A 19436-nucleotide genomic window follows, 5' to 3' on the forward strand; every position below is an offset into this window, starting at 1 on the left:
TGGATGTTTTTGATTGGTCTTTAGGTGCTATGAGGCCCTGGGAACATATATAGGCACTACCTTCAACAGATTTTCCACGAGAACCTAAAAATCATCATTTAGAGAATTCTTGCAAAACAACAATTTGAGAGAATAATTTTGAACTTCCAAGCCATTCTTTGATATTTTTGGCAGAATCTCTTGGTAATAGCTTCAAAGTGCGTTAGTCAATGTTAAATTGTTTAGCTCATTTCAATTGATTTTGAATTTTTCTTGGAGAGGGGCCGACTGAAAACACAAAAACCAAGTACCTAGGTGGGATTTTGGGACTTGCTCCAATTGAGGTGATTTTTGTTATGTATGTTCTCAATGATATTATAAACTGCTCCACCAAATTTCACGTTTTTTGGCAGACGTTTGATTGGGTTTCGATATTTTTCTTCTGAGCATTGAATGCTGAAATTTGGAAAATTAGCCTAACTTGATTTTGAATTTAGGCTAAGTTGGTTTTTGTTAGAAGTGTTCAAATTCTTCATTTTTCACCTCTGATCGCTTCGGCACAGCCTAGTTTTTAGTGACCATAGGTCCGCTGTGATGACAAGATCTTGGCTAGTGCTATTCCTGAGGTTCATGCATGGGTTATCCTGAGATTAATGCTTTCTAGGCTCCCATTGACCCACCCTCTGGTCCTGTTGCGGTTCTTCATCCTTCCCGAATGTTGACTACATTAATGAGATGCGTTTCACCAACTCTTCCGCTATGTCACTTGTTAGAAATGTATAATCCGAAATCATGCACATGCAAGAAATTCTGTTTATCGTTAACTTTTATTTTTATGTCAGTGTCGTGTACCATGTTCCCTATATTATTAAACGTATTCCTCTCCCAAAACTCTTCAGCATACTGCCATACCCTTGCTATTTCAGTTGGTAAAACATTAGAAAATCTATAATTTCAATCTACCACTTTTTGTTGACTTCAGCCGAAATGTTGGTAAAACCCTCTCTTATTGTAATTTAATTTTAGCTCAGAAGATGCCGAAAAGTTTATCCACAATCAAACATACTGGTCTAAGGGTGTGCACGTTGGGTACTTAGGTGTGTGCGATTGCTTGTCGTATTAATAACAATTGTTGGGATTGTGAATGCTGGTGTTAATAGTGACTAAAATGACTTGCCATCGGACAAGAATATGTGTATATCCAGCATTAATCCTATGGCGTGTCTTCAAGTTTACAATGCGATTGTCAAGAGTTATTATTCTCTTTAACTCATTCTGAACAACCTTTGTACAAGGCATGTCTGTAGTCTTCACTTCAAATATTTGTTGAACCAATCAAGCATGTAAGCAAGAGCTTCTTCAGCGGTTCTGACGGCGAAGGGATCAGTGGTATTATTTTTTTGAAGGAATGTCACTCAATTAAGTTAGAAAAAGAGTTTTATGTACACTTGGCACCCTAGGTGCCTAACACCATGGTCCTATGACCAAAAGAGGAAAAAGATGCCTCACGGCTAGTTGGCCTCCACACCAAAATTCATAGCCCTATGTCTTTGCACTATATCCTCTTTAGTCGAGTATGTAACCTGCTGCACTGTTTGGAACACATTTTCGAAGATCCTCCTATTCTTCTCCTTCCACAGATTCCACATGATATAGATAACAATTCCATTGAAACGCCTACGATCTTGCTTTGGCACCCTGCTGGCCTCAATTTCCCACCATTCAGCCAAGGAGGCAGGGTCTTGCTGTGGGAGTTGCACAAATAAATTTTCCCAAGTCAGCACCTAATCCCACACGGCTTTTGCAAAGCGGAACAACAAGGATAAATGTATCCGTCTCCAAAGGACCATTACACAAGACACAATGGTCCTGATGGGGCCAATCTCTCTTTTGCAGATTATCTGCCATTAGGATTTTGTTGTGTAGGAGGATCCAGGCGTGAATTTTGCACTTATTCTCTGCCCGCGCTCTCCAGATAAGTTCATGCCGGAATTTCCGGTGTGATCCACAGAACTAAATCATATACGCTGAGCAGGTGGAGTAGTTTCCATTAGCCGTCCATTTCCATGTAATCGTGTCCTGCACATTGGGCTGTAACTGCACCCCCTGCAATCTGATCCATAGGCCAACAAACTCCTGGACCTGTAATGTCGAAGTGATGCGCGTACATAGTGATCTGATCCAATTACCGTTGTTCAATTCTTGGTGAACCGTCCTGTTCTTCCTGCGCACTAGTTTGAATAGGTTCGGTGCCAAATATCTAGGCGCCTCTCCCTCTAACCAGTTGTGGTGCTAGAAGCGTGTCCCGTTGCCATCGCCAATGGTGACCCTAGTGGAGGCGTTGAAAAGCAGATGATCCATGTCGTTGCAAGGCATGTCCGTGCCCACCCAAGGCTTTGGATCGTCTCCCCACTCCTGCCAGAGCCACTGGAGGCATAGGGCTCTACCAAACCTATCCAGGTCCGGCACACCCATACCCCCCAATTCCTTGGGCCTGCAGACCATCGGCCAGTTCACCAGATAGTGTCCCCCATTGGCATTCTCCTCTCCTTTCCAAAGGAATGATCTTTTGATTTTGTCAATCTTCTTCCTGGCCCACGCCGCTAGCGGGAACACCGTGAGATGGTAAGTAGGCATTGACGAGAGCACCATGGTGACTAAGGTTAGCCTGCTTGCTCTGTTCATTATCTTTCCTTTCCAACCCGGCAATTTCTGGCCAATGCGCTCAATGTGTGGATGCACGTGGACCTTCTATAGAGATCTTGTATGTAGCTGCAGCCTCAAGTACCTGCACGGAAAATATTCTCATGTCCTTGTGAATGAGGCCAAGACATGATCAAGGTGAACATCTTGGCATCTGATTGGTTGGACTGTGTTTTTCTGTAGGTTTATGTTCTGGCCCGACACTGTGCCGAATTCATGTAGGATGGTCGTGGTGGCTTCTAGATCTTCCTTGGTTGGGTTAATGAAAATTGCTGCATCATCGGCATACATAGAGGTTCTCCATCTTGCTGCCGCTAGAGGTAGTTTGGATAGGACCCCTTGCTGCGTTGCCATGTCCATCAGTCGTTGTAGCAGATCCATGGCAAGAATGAAGAGCATGGGCGAAAGAGGGTCGCCCTGTCGAACCCCCTCCTATGACTGAAAGCCGGTCCTTGCTGTCCATTAAGCAGCACTTTTGATGAGGCGGGTGTGGAAAAGGATTGAAACCCATTCACGCCATCGTGAGCCAAAACCCAACGCCTGTAGAACTTCCAACATGTAGGGCCAGCTAACCGTGTCGAAGGCCTTGTGTATATCTAGCTTCAAAAAAATTGCAGTCATCTTTTGCTTGTGCATGCTTCGCACCATGTTCTGGACGTAAAGGAAGTTGTCATGGATGCTTCTTTTCTTGATAAAAGTGCTTTGGCATTTTGAGACCAAAGAGTCTAGGAGGGGGGCCAGCCTATTTGCAAGAAGCTTCGCGAACAGCTTTGCGACACTATGAATGAAACTAATTGGCCTAAAGTCTGACACTTGCCTTGCATCCGATTTCTTTGGGAGTAGAATAATATTTGCCGAATTTAGCAACTCAAATCCTTGAGAATTTAGCATGAACATACTATTCAAAGCTGCTGTGACGTCCTCCTTGATTATTTCCTAGCATGTTTTGAAAAAGGCGCCCGTGAATCCATCCGTCCCTGGTGCTTTATCAGACGGCATGGAGTTGATCGTGTTTTTTATCTCTTCCTGCGTGAAAGGCACTTCAAGCATGGATAGGTCTCTTGGGACATACCCTAGTGCATTCCAATCGAAGGTCCTTGTCCTCGGCGCAACCGAACCAAGGTGATTTGAGAAATAATCTACCACCACTTTCTCTTTGTCATTATGTGTTACTGCAACTCCCCCATTGGTGTGTAGGCAGTGAACGTAGTTTTTCCTTAATCTTGTGCTGGCCCTGATATGGAAAAATTTTGTGTTGGCGTCTCCACTTCGGATATACGCTAGCCTGGATCGCTGCCTGATCCTTGATTTTTTTTATGGTGGCTAGGCCGGTGGTTTTGGCCTTCAACTGTCAGCGCAGCTGAAGCTCCTGGGGCGTGAGCTCCCTGCTCTCCTGAGCCGCTTCAAGCTGCAGCAGCACTTCCTTGACGATGGCCAGCTGCAGCCTTGTGTCCCCAATTTTCTCTTTGCGCCATCTCTTAATCCTTAGCGACTCTCGCCAGCTTCGTGTTGAGGCGCTTGAGTGGCAAGACCGAGTGGACGGGTCTGTTCCAAATTTGCTCCACCAGCTCATTGAAGCCTTCCATCTTCACCCAGAAATTTTCAAAGCGGAAGGAGGGGTTTTTGTAGTGTTTGATCTCTCCCTGTAGCAGGAGCCGTGTGTGGTCCGACATGAGAGAGGGGAGTGAGTGGAGGAAGCATGCACTACGGGATACTGTGTATTTACCGAGTGTGAGTAACACTCGGCAAATAGTGATACACACTCGGCAAACTCTTTACCGAGTGTCACACTCGGTAAAGTGGACTCGGCAAACAACGACTCGGTGAAGTTATTTTACCGAGTGTCTAATATCGGTGCACTCGGAACAGAGATTTACCGAGTGCTGCAACGACACTCGGTAAACAATTATGACTTGACGGTCGTTAGCCTATAAACTGACCGTTAACGGCGACTTTTACCGAGTGTGACCAGCAGCACTCGGTAAATAAATTAGCATTTCGTAATTAAAACAATTCCGCAAATAAATTTTTTAAATAATGTTTACCGAGTGTAGAATCTAACACTCGGTAAACGAATAACCAATTTCGTGATTAAAACAATTCCGCAAATAAACTTCGGGAAATAATGTTTACCGAGTGTTCCCACTCGGTAAAAAGTAGTCAAATATTACCGAGTGGCGATGTCGCACTCGGTAAAAAATGGCACACTCGGCAAAATTCACAGAATCAGAACCAATTTGGTTCTGTTCTCTGTTTTACCGAGTGCTGCACTCGGTAAAACTGACAGAAACTCTGTTTTACCGAGTGCTGCACTCGGTAAAATATGTCCACAGAATTTTTTTTTGTTTGTTTCAGTGCATATCCAGTCACAATAAGCAACAAAATCACAGAAAATTATAATAACATGACAGATAGGCAATATATATCACATATATGTCCACAAATGTCACATCCACTCACAATAACCAACATATGTCGACAAGCACCATGCAAAGTCCACAAACACCATCAACATGTGTCCAAAGTCCACAAAGTTCAACCAAGTCCACAGTTCAACATACAAACCCATCAAACAAGGTCGGATGGCCTGTCACGTGGTCGGAGGCCTACAGAGAAACGGAGTCAAGTCCAGGTCTTGATCACCCTGCATATCGTTGTTCGATCCAGCTGTAGAAGGTCCCTAGAATGAGATTGCACATGTGAGTTATCTGGATCAAAGCAAATTCTAAGGTCTAAGCTATGGTAGGTCAAACTAAGGTATAAGTCGAAGGTATATGACACGAAAGTGAAGAGTGCATCTAAGTGACTCACAGGAGTGCCGTCGCGCGGAGGTGGAGGCACCAACGGTATCATCGGCGGCGGTGGAGGCGGTGGAGGCTGGCCCATGCTCTGAGAAAAACGGGCCATGTACTCGTACCAGTCCTTGTGCGCCTGCTGGAAGGCCTCAAGCTGGGCCTGCACTCGCGCCCTCTCCTATGCCAACTCGACCTGGTGCGACAGCTCGAGGGCCTGAAGCTGGCTCTGTGAGGCCTGCTGTGACTCCTGCAGGGCTTCAATCCGGGCCTATAATTATTTATCACATAGTTAGAATGCAAATAAAGAACGAGTAGAAAATGAATAGACAACGAATGCAACAGAACTAACCTGGAGTGCTACCACCTGGGGCTGTGAGCGTGGGCGTATGGCCGGACTCGAACTCGTGCTCCGGGCTCTAATCTGGGCGAGTGTCTGAGTGTTGGCCGTGTCTATGGTGATGTTGCCCATATAGTACCGCCCGTGTGGCTTACCTGGTCCCAACCTCATGACGATGTCACCCTCGAGGTCAGCGGTGCTCGGATCAAATTCTGACCCATGGATTTCTCTCGCCATCGCCGTGTACTCGCTGAGGCGCATGTGCACGCTCGGGTTGCTATATGCCTCGGGCGGGTCCTCCGCGTTGTAGACGAGGTCGGGGTCCTTTGCCTTGCCCTTGTGTGCCAAGGCATATGCCTTGAATGAGGCGCACTCCTGGCCGGGGTGGAACCGTGTCTGCAGGAAGAAGCACAACAATAAGATATTATGCATTCAGAAGTTAGCATAGCAACAACGAAATGAAATCCGCGTACATATCTGGCTGCACATTCCTTGAGGGTAGTGGGGCCTTGTTTGTGCGAGGAACCCTGCATCATCGCACGGCAACGTGAGCGTACGGCGTGATATTGCTCATACTCCTCACTCAACCACTTGTCCACAATGGCCTCCCAGCAGTTGTCCATCCCCGCACACCAAGCAGGAGGCACCTGCACGTACACGAGCACATGACAAATCATAAATCAATTTCAGTGCAATTAATCGCAGACGATGTAATCTCATGTTTACCGTCAAGTATTGCTCCTTAGTCAGGGGCAGGTGCACTGCCTGCGCTCTGGTGACTCTGTGTCCTCTGCGGCCATGGTAAATTCTTCTGCATAGGAGCTTTGTCTCGTAGAAGAGGTCCTGCACTCGGTGAACACAGACTCTGTTCACCACGTCATCCGCGTCCTCCCTACGTACTCCCTCCGCCAAGGTGTAGTAATCCTACAAGCAAATACAGTCAGTAATATACAATTAATGTGATGTTATTATCAGCATAGTGCGATGAACACGTACCCACAGCTCTTTCATCACTCGGTCGGCCTTGCTGTTATAACACCTGCCAGCTCGATCAGTCTGATCGCTGGCAGCGTGCCAGTGGGACCACTTCATGGCGGGCTGCACAACACCATCGATCCTCACCATCCCGGGGTAGTTTGCCCTGCACAGAAGACCCAGGATCCCGTTTACTCGGCGAGAGTGACTCCCTGGGATCACCATTTCCCAATCCCTGCACAAAGTTATTGAGATTGAATATTAGTTTCTGTTATAACTTAAAAACCTGTGAATTAGTGTTAACATGCAAAAATTACTTACTTAGTTCCGGATGGTCGAATCACTGGCCGTCTCTGTATGGGTAAGTCTGGGAGGCGCGACGACCCTCGCAGCCAAACCGTAGGCACCCCATTTTCCTCTGCCAGCAAGTCGGCATCCTCCTCGCGCTCAGCCCGCTCGGCCTCATCCTCCCTCCGTGCCTCCTCCACCGCCTCCGCTATCTCCTCCCTGGTCTCCTCCTCCTCCTCATCCTCCTCCGTGGCCGCTACGAACTCGTCGTCGTCGTCCTGTGGAGGAGGTGTTGGCTCTCGACGCCCTCGTCGTCGCCGTCCTCCTCCTCCACCCTAGGCTCCTCCATCCTGGGCTCCACCTCCCTGGGCACGCCCTCGTCGTCGTCCTCCTCCTCCTCCCTGTGCACGCCCTCCACCCTCAGTCTGTGCACGCCCTCCTCCTCCACCCTGGCTGGACCCCTCGCCACCAGCCAGTAAGGTCATAACCGACCTAAGCTTCCTGATTCCACCGCCCACCATCAATCACCTGCAACAAAAGGAATAAACTATCAGTACGCATATACAAAAGTAAATGTATCATACATGTATAAAAGAGATGCAAAATAAGTAAATGTATCATACATGTATAAAAGAGATGCAAAATAAGTAAATATATCATACATGTATAAAAGAGATGCAAAATAAGTAAATGTATCATACATGTATAAAATTGCCATAAGTACTACAGATCTTACATGTACTAGAAATAATCATCAAGATCATCGATAGGTGGGCCAAAAATCTCATCATCGCTATTGTCGACGTAATTATGATCGTCTCTCAAAGTCTCATCACTAGCGACACTGCCTGAATGGTGTTGCTCAAGTAATAACAAGTCCTTCGCGTTGTGAACCTCCTCTCCATCATTCCCGTCAACAATGATCGTATCATTGTCTACTTCCATTGCGAGATCTACATCTAAGACAATCTCAAAACTCCCTTCTAATCCTTCTTCTTGAAAGAACTCTCCGTCATATGTGTTTGCATCGATGTTATAATCATCATCGTTTGGGACGGGTACTTTACCATGCGGCGATACCTTGTACACAACATCATACGCCTTAAGACGGTCTTTGGTTTGGCATGGGCATGAGAGATAATAAACTTGCGTGGCCTATTGGGCCATAATGTACACGTCGTCTCCTAACAAGACGGATGACTTTAGAACTTCGACTAACCCAAGCTCATGGGTCTTTATCACTTCTTTGGGATCAAACCAATGGCATTTGAATATGACAGGATGAAGAGGTACACAACAAGGAAACTTGAGTTTGTATATTTCTTCAATTATTCCATAGTAGTCCAACCCATCTGTGCCTGGCGTGAAAACACCGGTATTTGTGGTTCTTCGATTCGGCCGACTCTGCTCGTGCCGAGTTGTGTGAAAGCGATATCCATTGACATCATACACAGAGAATGACTTGACCCTAAATTCAAATCCATTGGCAACTTGCCTCAACTCGTCACTCGTAGACATGTCAGTTTTGGCCTGCTAGTTCAAGTAGGATGATTCGTTATATATTTGTCAAGTTGAGAGTTAAGTACAAACAACAAATGAAATTGAACAGTACCTCCTCCTTGAACCAACAAATAAAAGTGGGATTTCGTTCTCCCACGCCATGTCTTAGAAGGGTTTCAACTTCCGCTTCGGTGGGTTCCCTCCGTGATGGACGATGGTAGAGGAGAACAAATTTGCTGTAACGGCCATTAACAAGAGGGTTGGATGGGTGCATGCGAAATATTGACAAGAAAAGAAACAAGTTTGTGTAAAACTTACGCAATGTACGGGCCAACCTCTTCAAGGTTCCGCAACACATACAGCTGGATAGAGCGCCACTCTTCTAGGCTCAACATCTTCAAGGTAGGTTCACTTGCACTTCCGAGTTGCCCTCGGAAAAGGCTGAGGGTCGACTGATTGTCGGCAGCATTGTAACGAGGGGGTGGATTATGCACGTTAGGAAGGTTGTCGGCATAGTATCTTGTTGTGAAGTATGACACCTCCTCCACAATGGATGCCTCTGCACAGGAAGCTTCAATTTTGCATTTATTTTTGCATTTTGTTCTAAGAACCTTTAGGCATCGCTCAATTGGATAGCACCAACGGGCATGCACAGGGCCCCCCATTTTTGCCTCATATGGTAGGTGCAAGAGCAAATGTTGCATCGGATTGAAGAAGCCGGGGGGAAAGATCTTCTCCAACTTGCAGAGCAACACCGGGGCCATTCTTTCCATTTCTTCAATCTCGGTCCGAGATATCTCCTTAGCACATAGCTTGCGGAAGAACATGCTCAACTCTGCCATCACTCGCCAGATGTGATCAGGGAAATAGCCACGAACCATCACCGGAAGAAGGCGCTCAATCCATATGTGGTAATCATGACTCTTCAGCCCTGTGATTCGCATGGTACTTATGTTCACACCCCTCCTCCAATTCGCTGCATACCCGTCAGGGAACATCAACGATTGGAACCATTGAAGAACTTCTTTCTTTTGGGCCCTCGTTAGGACGAAGTCGGCCTTAGGCTTCTTCCATGACTTCCCGCGTAAGGGAGGCAACATGTTTAGCTTTGGTCTATCGCACAGCGTTGCTTGATCCAATCTAGCCTTGACATTGTCCTTTGACTTTTCCCAGTCCATGATTGTGTGAAGGACCGCCTCGGCGAAATTCTTTTCAGTGTGCATTACATCAATGTTATGTGGAAGAAGGAGGTCCTTAAAGTAAGGAAGCTTCCACAAGCACGACTTGTGTGTCCAGGCATGCTCTTTTCCATATCCCACGAAGCCCCCCTTTTCATTGTCGACCACAAGACCATCTAACATCTCAAGAACCTGGGCACCTGTCATCATTTCCGGTGCAGAGTCTTCCACTGTGACACCTTTTCGAAAGTTCTTCTTGTCTCTCCTGAATGGGTGGTCAAGAGGGAGGAATTGTCGATGTTTGTCAAACGAAGAAAACTTGCCCCCTTCTCCAACCGAAAGAACTCCACAGCTGACTTGCATATCGGGCATGGCATCTTCGTGTGAACACACCAGCCACAAAATAACCCATAAGCCAGGAAGTCATGCATGGAATAATGGTACCAAATTTGCATTCTGAAGTTTGTCTTTGTGAATTGATCGTATGTCACTACCCCTTCGTCCCATGCACGGACCAAATCGTCTATCAAAGGCTCCATGTAAACACTCATATTAGCCCCCGGGTGTCCTGGAATTATAAGTGACAAGAAAATATTTTGCCGTTGAAAGGCGACGCCAGGTGGGAGGTTGAGAGGGATGACGAATACGGGCCAACATGTGTATGGTGAAGAACCCATTCCATAAGGATTGAACCCATCAGTTGCCAGTGCAATGCGTACATTACGAGCCTCATCAGCTTTGTCGGTATGCTTCCGATCGAAGCTTTTCCATGATTCACCATCGGACGGATGTATCATCTTGTCAGTGTATCGGCGTCCAGTTTTGTGCCACGTCATCTGTTTTGCGGATTCCTCGCTCATGAAAAGCCGTTGGATCCTCGGTATGAAAGGAAGGTACCTCAGGATCTTTGCGCCGACTTTTGTTTGCGTCTTCCGACCATCACCAGATTCTAACTCAATGTACCTAGATGCCTTACACTTCGGACAGTACTTATCGTCAGCATGTTCTCCCCTGAATAAGATGCATCCGTTCGGACAAGCATGTATCTGCTCGTACGACATCTTGAGTGCACGAAGGATTTTATTTGACTCATACGTGTTCTTTGGCAGAACGTGATCATCTGGAAGTAGGGTACCAACTACTGTCAACAGTTGATCGAAGGATTCTCTACTCCAGCTAAACTGGGACTTCACAGCCATTAGACGTGCAATGGCATCCAGTTTAGAAACATTGGTGCGCCCGTGAAGGGGTTGTTGTGCCGCATCCAACATGGCGTAAAACGCCTTTGTAGTTTGCTCTGGCTCCTGCTATGCACTTCCTTCATCGAAAGCCATGTCATGGTCATTTAACATTTCTGCCACCCCGGCTTCAGAATCAAACTCCTCGATCCGTTGTCTCACGACCTCTTCTCTCGCACGATGGCGTTCACCATGCATGGTCCACCGGGTATAGTTCTCTACAAATCCATTGTTGACAAGATCTTTAGTCATCTCCTCATATGTTTTCATTGCCTTGTTCTTACACTTCCTACAGGGACACCAGGCATGTCGCTGTCCGTTTGCAAATGCCTTCGTCATGAAATCATTGGCCTTCTCAATCCATTCATTTGTGTATTGACCCCTCTTCTGATAGCCCGTGTACATCCACTGACGGTCATCCATCCTAACATATAGACGATATTGCAGTTTAGAGCAATAAAACTGGAAATAAGATCAATTCCTCCAGTAAAAATAAGAATACAACATCAACAGAGGATGTGGATTCCTGCAATATTATGCAGATGTCAACTTTGCGAGGAAAACAAAAGCCAGTCTGAAACTCGCAGATGCTTAACTCTATGGCATTGCTCAACGTTTTGTACTGGATGTTCAGCCAGAGGGCATGCACTTTGATTATGCTGTAATAACGCTGAATTTACTTGTCCTGATGCAATGCAATGGACTAGGGCTTTGTCCCTGGAACTCTAAAAAACTAGTAATATATATGTGGAATATCTATGTGTATCCTAACAACACCTTTCTATAGGTAAAGCTTTTGTTCATCACCTAAAGGTTTATGTTCCAATTAGTGCAGGAAAAATACAGTCTAACAAAGACAGGCAAACAGTTAAATCTTTTCTCTTTCTCTAGTGCCCCGTCTCGATTGCGATAATAATGCAGATAATAAAGCAGCAACACTAGTAGCTAATCGACACACCACACCAGCACCTACCTACTTTCGCTAGGTGGTTTAGTAGTAGCAGTAGTATACAAATTTATTTACAAAGCTCCGTGCACGCTGGAACGTGATGGGACAGTAGCGTGTGTGTGTGTTTCGTTTAAGTTTCGGCCTCAAACGAACAAGCTGTTTAGCTCTAACTATATATATATATATATAGTTGTCAAACTTGTCAAGGTTTCAAGTTAGAAGAAAAAATGGCAGTAGATAAGGGCAGCCTTTTCTTGTTGCGAATTGTGCTCATCGTATCCTTAATTTGACTGCTCTGTACAAGCCGTAAGTACTACTGCTATACTACTAGTAGTGCTTGCAAGCTTCAGGTTAATTGAGCTTAGGCCTCTCCGGATGTGATGAGCTGAATAATTAATTAACTGGCCTCAGTGAGTGATGCCACTGGCACCAGAAAGAAAGCTGGCATTATTGTACTGTCATAGATTTTTTGTGCATAGCCATTCCCAACTCGTTCGTGCTTTTGGATTATTGGAGCAAATGGATTTCAGTATGAATCTTTTAGAAGGTGGTCTTCCAAAGTTTTCAAAAAATTTAACGTATCTTGACCTATCAAGAAACAATATATCAGGGCCACTACCACTTGATTTTGGAGCTACGGCATTAGAATCACTTCTTCTCTTCAAAAATTCGTTGTCTGGTACAATTCCAAATTCCTTTTGCAAATTGAAGTACTTACAATTTGTAGATCTATCAGGAAATCTACTGCAAGGTCCATTTCCTAATTGCTGGGACAGTTCAGAAGAAGGGAACACATCTACCAGTAATGGGTCTTCAAGTTCCAACCCAAGCTTGCCGATGATTTCAGAAATCTTTATGCTCAACTTATATGACAACAGTCTTTCAGGACCATTCCCTCTTTTTCTCCAAAAATGCCAGCGCCTAATATTTCTTGATCTTGCATTTAATCAGTTTTCTGGGAGCTTACCGACATGGATAGGAGAGAAATTGTCGTCCTTAGCATTTCTGAGGTTATGTTCAAATATGTTCACTGGTGACATCCCTATCGAGCTTAGCAAGATGAAAGATCTTCAGTTTTTAGACCTAGCTTCTAACAATTTCTCAGGGATGATCCCCACGTCACTTGTGAATTTGGAGGCCATGTCCCACATTCCTGCTGGCAATGGCTCACTTTCAGATGTCGTCTACTATGGATTGTCACTTTCAAATGTTGTCGTCTACTATGGATTGTCATTTTCTGGAGGGATGAGATTTGGGCCTAATGAGTTCATTCACATGAGCACGTTGTACAATGATAGTTTATCAGTTGTCACTAAAGGGCAGCAACTGGAATTTACAACTGGAATCAGGTTTATGGTAAATTTGGATCTGTCTTGCAACAGCTTAACAGGGCATATTCCTGAAGAAATTAGTGCACTTACTGCACTGACAAGCTTAAACCTTTCTTGGAATGATCTAAGCGGGACAATCCCAATGAATATCGGTGCCTTACAGTCGCTGGAATCTTTGGATCTATCACGTAATGGGCTTTCTGGAGAAATCCCTAAGAGCGTATCATCTCTAAGCGCACTCAGCCACTTGAATTTGTCTTACAACAATTTGTCAGGACAGGGGTGGGCAACAGGGCAGGTACCTGGCGTCGACGGGAGCAGGCAGGGGTCCCTTGTCGCCACCGGTGCGGCGGGAGCACGTACGGAAGGGGAGGCCGCGGTCAGGGGAGGGGAGAGAGTGCTCGCCGTCGCCACTGCTGCTGGGGCCCACCCCACCCCACCTCGCGGGAACGGGAGCGAAGGAGGGAGCACGGGGCGGCGTCGGCGGAGGGGATCGTCGTCCGGTGCGCCGGTGTCGCTCTCTCTCTCTCCGTCTCTCCGGTGGCGGCGGCTGTGGGGGACCGCCCGGTGGCGGCGGTGGTGGAGGGGAGGAGGCGGCCGCGGCGGTGGGGAGGCGTGTGCGGTGTGTGTGTGAAAGTAGGAAACGATTTGAGGGAGAAACGGCTTGTTGAATGCTTCTGTTTACCGAGTGCCTAGATGTACGACACTCGGTAAACTCAAGCACCGCAGCCCTGGTACATGTTTACCGAGTGCCCCGATCTACGGCACTCGGTAAACATAAGCATGGCAGCCCACTGTGGCAGGCAGGTGGGCCGTGGCTAACCTTTACCGAGTGTTTGAGGTCACACTCGGTAAAAGTATCCATTATTTCATGCAAAACAAAAAAGAAAAAATGCCAATTTAATCCTAAAATTCACCAAACTTTCACATGAACTATTTCATGTCATCTATTTACTATCTAAAAAATTCCAAGTTCAAATCATAATGTTGAATTTCACTCTTAATAGAAATCCTACTCGTCATTGTGAATGTTTAGCGTCTCTTTGGGAGATGTACCGGTTCGGCAGCGACGAATGTAAAAATACTTCCAAAACGTTATGAAATTTTTTCTATAACATAGATGTATGCTTCAATGTTAATTCTTCCAATCTTGTGATTTATCGAGTTCGATTTTAATTATTACAATTAAATTCACACGATATGTTCCTAATTTTCATAAAGAATGAAAATTTTGTGAAATATAGTAAATAAATCGAAATAAACACCATATTTTGGAATGGAGTACTAAATATCATATGTGGATAGAGGAAAAAGAATGAAGGGAAAAACAAGAAATTTGGTTGAATTTTACCGAGTGTTGGGCAAATACACTCGGTAAAAGATAGTGTTTACCGAGTGTATTGGCCCAACGCTCGGTAAAATTTTCATGTTTGCCGAGTGTATGATCATAACACTCGGTAAACATGTCATGCCTTGACGCCGTTTGGGCACGGTTGCTATCCTAGGTGACGTGGCACGTCAATACCGAGTGACCATTTTTACTGAGTGCACCCCTTCGGTAAACTTGTAGTTTTACCGAGTGTCTGAATATACCGAGTGTGCTGACTCGGTAAAGCGGTTGACTACCGGGTGTTTGTGTTTTCCGAGTGTTGGCACTCGGTAAGTACTTTTTTTCGAGTGCCCCGACTTTTGACACTCGGTAATTGTCGGGGCACTCGGTAACTACACAGTCTCCGGTAGTGATGTTGGGAAGGTCAGTTCCCAATCCAGGGTGCAAAGCAGCCTATCAATCCTTGTAAGCGTCGGCCTATCCTGTTCATTGCTCCAGGTGAAATGCCGCCCATTGAGCCTTAGCTCCTTTAGATTCGGCTCATCAATCACCGCTTTGAAGGCCCCCATGAGACGACGTTTTAAACTTGAATTGTTCGTGTCTTTCGCCCGGTAGATGAGATTGAAGTCGCCTAGGATTAGCCACCTCCCGTGTGCTGGCCCGGGGATAGCTTTGAGCTCTTGTAGGAACTGGAGCTTTTCGGCGTCCCCTTGCGGTCCATAGACCACTGTTATCTGCCATGAGGTCCCATCTGCTCTCATCGTGCAAGTTGCCGTTACAGCGTTTGTGGACAAGTGCTGGCTGGAGAGGTCGCAGAAATCCTCATTTACCGGCAGGACGACAAAATTGTTTGTGAATTTTGCACCCACCGAGCGTCGCACAACAGCCTGGTCCACGTTCTGCAGTTTCGTCTCTTGGAGGCAGACGATGGTGGCAGCCGTGTCTCTTACTAGTAAGCTTACTGCATCTTGCCTCACCACATCATTGAGGCCTCTCACGTTCTAACATAGGATGTTGCAGTTACGTTGCGACATTGGAAACATATGTATTCCCTGTTGAAAGCATCTGGAGAGGTTGCCTGGGCCGGGAAGACAGCAACAAATAGCAGGTTGACAGACTCCAGTTGTCCAGAACATTTGATATTGGCTGAGACGCACAGCAGCTGGCAAAATGAATGCCATCGGCCGCCAAGACAGCTGGGCAAAGCCTTGGTGCAGCTGTGACAGTGCAAGGACACAAAGGAACATGGCAACAATGAACTTGCAGAGGCTGCTCCGGTGTAGAAGGGCCCCTGGCCGACGCCTTTGCATCCTTCACGCAGGAAGATGGGCTGCAGAAGAAGACAATCCTATTGCGGCGACGAAACAAATAATTTGTACTTAACATGGGTACAGCTTGGAGCCCTTGGGACGAACGTCAAGCTTATGCCTGGGAGCCTCCTGCACCAGTGTCTCCGTCGAGGCCGCAAAGGGCTGTCAGCGCCTTGATCGACAAGTCTGAGAGAGGGCCACCGAACAGCCTGAAGTAGTCCAGCATCGCATCATCCTCCGAGCGGGCCTCATCTTCCGTGAAGCCGAGCTTCTTCATGAGCACTTGGCGCGCCTTAGCCTGTGCATCTCCCCGTGGCCAAGACGCCGCAGCAATGCGTACGCTCTTGCGCATTGGAGTTAAGGCGTGCTTCCTTCCACGCTTAGCCCGCACTGTCTGTTGTGGTGGTTCCTGCAGCAGCGGCTCGGCAGTCTGAAGCGTGACGCTGTTGACGAAGGTGGCTGCCGCGTTCAGTTGGGCCGGAGCAGCCGTCGCCGTGCGATGCACCCTTGGGAAGCGCCTGACGTAGACACACTTGGGGCGGAATCTTATCTGCAAGCAAATCCATGTCCAACTCCAGGAAAGATCTTGGCGAAGTATGGAACCTGCAACCATTAACAATGTCACGGATCTCCATATATAGATGTAATTGTATCCAGTGTTACTGACTTACTGTGTTGTTAGTAGGAACTCACCACATTTCTTTGACGTATAAGGTATTCACAAACTGGTACACTAGTTTTGGTGGTGTGGCCATGTCATTCTGAGCTCCAAGGATCTCAATTGGGCATTTGACCTCCGAGTTTTTTATTCACTTAGCTTAGGAATTTAATAACGCAAGGGTAGTTTCACAAAAGTCGTCCCAATCAATGCACACTCTGCAAGGCTGTAAATACAAAATGAAGGGCACACCTTTCATATCTTCAGCTGTCACGTACTGTTTTAGGATGGGAAATGCAAACTACTTCTATATCGTCTGTTTTTGCTATCTCAACACCAAATTTTCCTGGCGATAAGAAGCAATGCGTTGTCAGAAGTAGTATGTTAAATGTGTTGCCTCAAAAATGTTGTTGAAAATGAAGACTAATTGTGCCAAGCTTGCCGATTAATAGTGTTTGATAAGGTTATATGGCTTCACTCACCACCCCAGCAATAACCACCAACAGCAATAGTCTTTCCTTCCTTCCTCAAAGCAGCAAAGAGTGGCTTGGCATCTTTGGCAGCTTTTACCTGTCAGTTTGATTGGATAATGTTAAAAATGAATTCATATTACGACGAGCTTAAGCTCAACTGAAAGGGATATGAGAACTACTTATGACAAGTGACAAGAGTCTAACATAAACCCACGACAACAAGTAAATGGAACAAACCGGGGAGTGAAACTTATTCCACTCTGTAACATTTTTGCTTGTGTCGTAAGGATCTCCATTAAAGAAATCCGGAACCACAACAAAGTATCCAGCCTCAGCAACTTCATCGGCGATCGTTCTGTATTATAAAACATAACTAAGAACTAATTAGCATTCAAGCAATTCAAGAGAGGCGTGTGCATGCTTTTGTTTATGGATTATGTGGTGAAAGTTCATTATAATGTCGCTATTTTAGGACTCCAACAACCATCCAATCAATAAAATGTACTGCTAGCTAACAAATTTACAAAGCAAGATGGCTGAGCGTTTGGTCAGTTAATAAAACTGAAGATACTCTTGTTGACGAAGAACAGAGCCTTTTCTTTGTTTCCTCTTTCTCTGTTTCTTTCACGTATCGGCCAATGTGACCCCTTAAATTCTTCAAGTATATACCCAGCTCAACAAAAAAATTCTGTTGGTTCTGAAGTCTGAACATAAGTGAAAGATTACAAGGGGGAAGGAAGTCAATTAAAATCTAGGAATGGAAGTGAAGGTGAGACATGTTTGTATACCTGAGTATAGGCCCCTCGAACCCTGAAGAAACCAGTCAAAGAAAACATAAAAGCCTGCTGTCAAAAACCACGGGGAAAAAGCCCTTGTTTAGGCGCCCAGAGTTGGCGCCGCCGGAATTACTGTAGCGCATTGTAGCATTTCGTTTGTATTTGGTAATAATTGTCCAATCGTTGACTAATTAGGCTCAAAACGTTTGTCTCACAAAGTACAACCAAACTGTGCAATTAGTTTTTGATTTCGTCAACATTTAGTACTCCATGCATATACCGCAAGTTTGATGTGACGGGGAATCTTCTTTTTGCATAGTGCCAAAGTTGGATTGATGATATATTATGGATCTATGCACCAACACAAGGCGTCAGAGGCGAGAACGACGGCGCGGCTGGACTCGGCCGCGCCTGTGACGTAGGCTCTGAAGCCCCCTAGTAGGTCGGCGACGACCTCGCCTGCTGACTCGCCGGCACGCAGAGACAGGTGGTCTGGTGGGTTGAGGAGGCATTGCGAATGCTGATGGTGAGCTGGGACGGCTGTTGCCGCCGCAGCAAGCACGACGGCCATGAGGCAGAGGAAAACCTGCGCGGACGCCATGGCGCTCAGACCTTAAGCTCGGCAGCGCTTGTATGTTGCGGTTGGCCGGTTGCCACGCGCTGCTGCGTCGCACAGAACCTAGCTACCAAGGTTATGTGGCGTGGACCGTGGAGAGACGCCAACTGGCATCCCACACCGACGCGGTAGTTTTCATGTCGCCATCTCAGTTAAGGGGGCTTTAATTTGTTTATAAGGAATTCGAGAGATAAGAACAGAACGCGACAGCTAAATTAAACCACATAAACTAGCGCCAGCACGTCTAGATGGATGGCAGCGCCTGCACTCCATCTCCCCTGCGCATCTACATCCCGCGCCCGCCTACGCGGGGCCTGTACTGCCTGACCCACCCAACTGCACGTAGGAGGAGTCCCCGCTCGCACCCTCTCCGCTTCTGATACGCATGCACGGGCCCAGTAGCTAAAGTACATGACTACCGTAGGTGGCTACGCCAGCATGGAGAAGAGGGGGAGGGGGCGGTGGATGCCCAGCCGGCGCCAGGAGGAGGAGGAGACACCAAGGCAAAGGTGAGGTAGCAGAAAAGTGAAGACAGAGATGCAGCATCCGATCTACTTTTGAAACATTCAGATGCAACACTTGCATTATATGTCTGAAGACAGATGAAACACATGAAACATGCATCTAAAACACTAGCTGCAACACCATATTAACTTTTGAAATATTAGATGAAACACTTGCAATATACGTACGAAACCGCTGAAACACTTGAAACATGCGTATGAAATACTTGCAAAAAACAACTAAAAACACTTCATATGTGTCAAAATATATGCAACATCCAGATGAAACACTTGCAAACATATATCTGGAGAACGAGATGAAACATTTGGAAAATACACTTAAAACATACGTGTATAACCATTGTAACATGTGCAACATTCCGATTTACTTTTACAACATCAAGATGAAACACTTGCAACATCCAGATAAAACAACTGAAACAATTGAAACATACTCTTGCAACATGAGCTTTGCTTGGACGAATGGAAGCATGCCG

General features: G+C 46.2%; 1 pseudogene; it reads right to left on the bottom strand.

Annotated features, from left to right (window-relative positions):
* Positions 1-1289: 1289 nt before the first annotated feature.
* LOC136471823 (endo-1,3;1,4-beta-D-glucanase-like) lies at positions 1290-18486 on the bottom strand (annotated as a pseudogene).
* Between the last annotated feature and the right edge of the window lie 950 nt (positions 18487-19436).

The sequence above is a fragment of the Miscanthus floridulus genome, chromosome 8 (assembly GCF_019320115.1).
Source record: "Miscanthus floridulus cultivar M001 chromosome 8, ASM1932011v1, whole genome shotgun sequence".
Lineage (NCBI taxonomy): Eukaryota > Viridiplantae > Streptophyta > Magnoliopsida > Poales > Poaceae > Miscanthus > Miscanthus floridulus.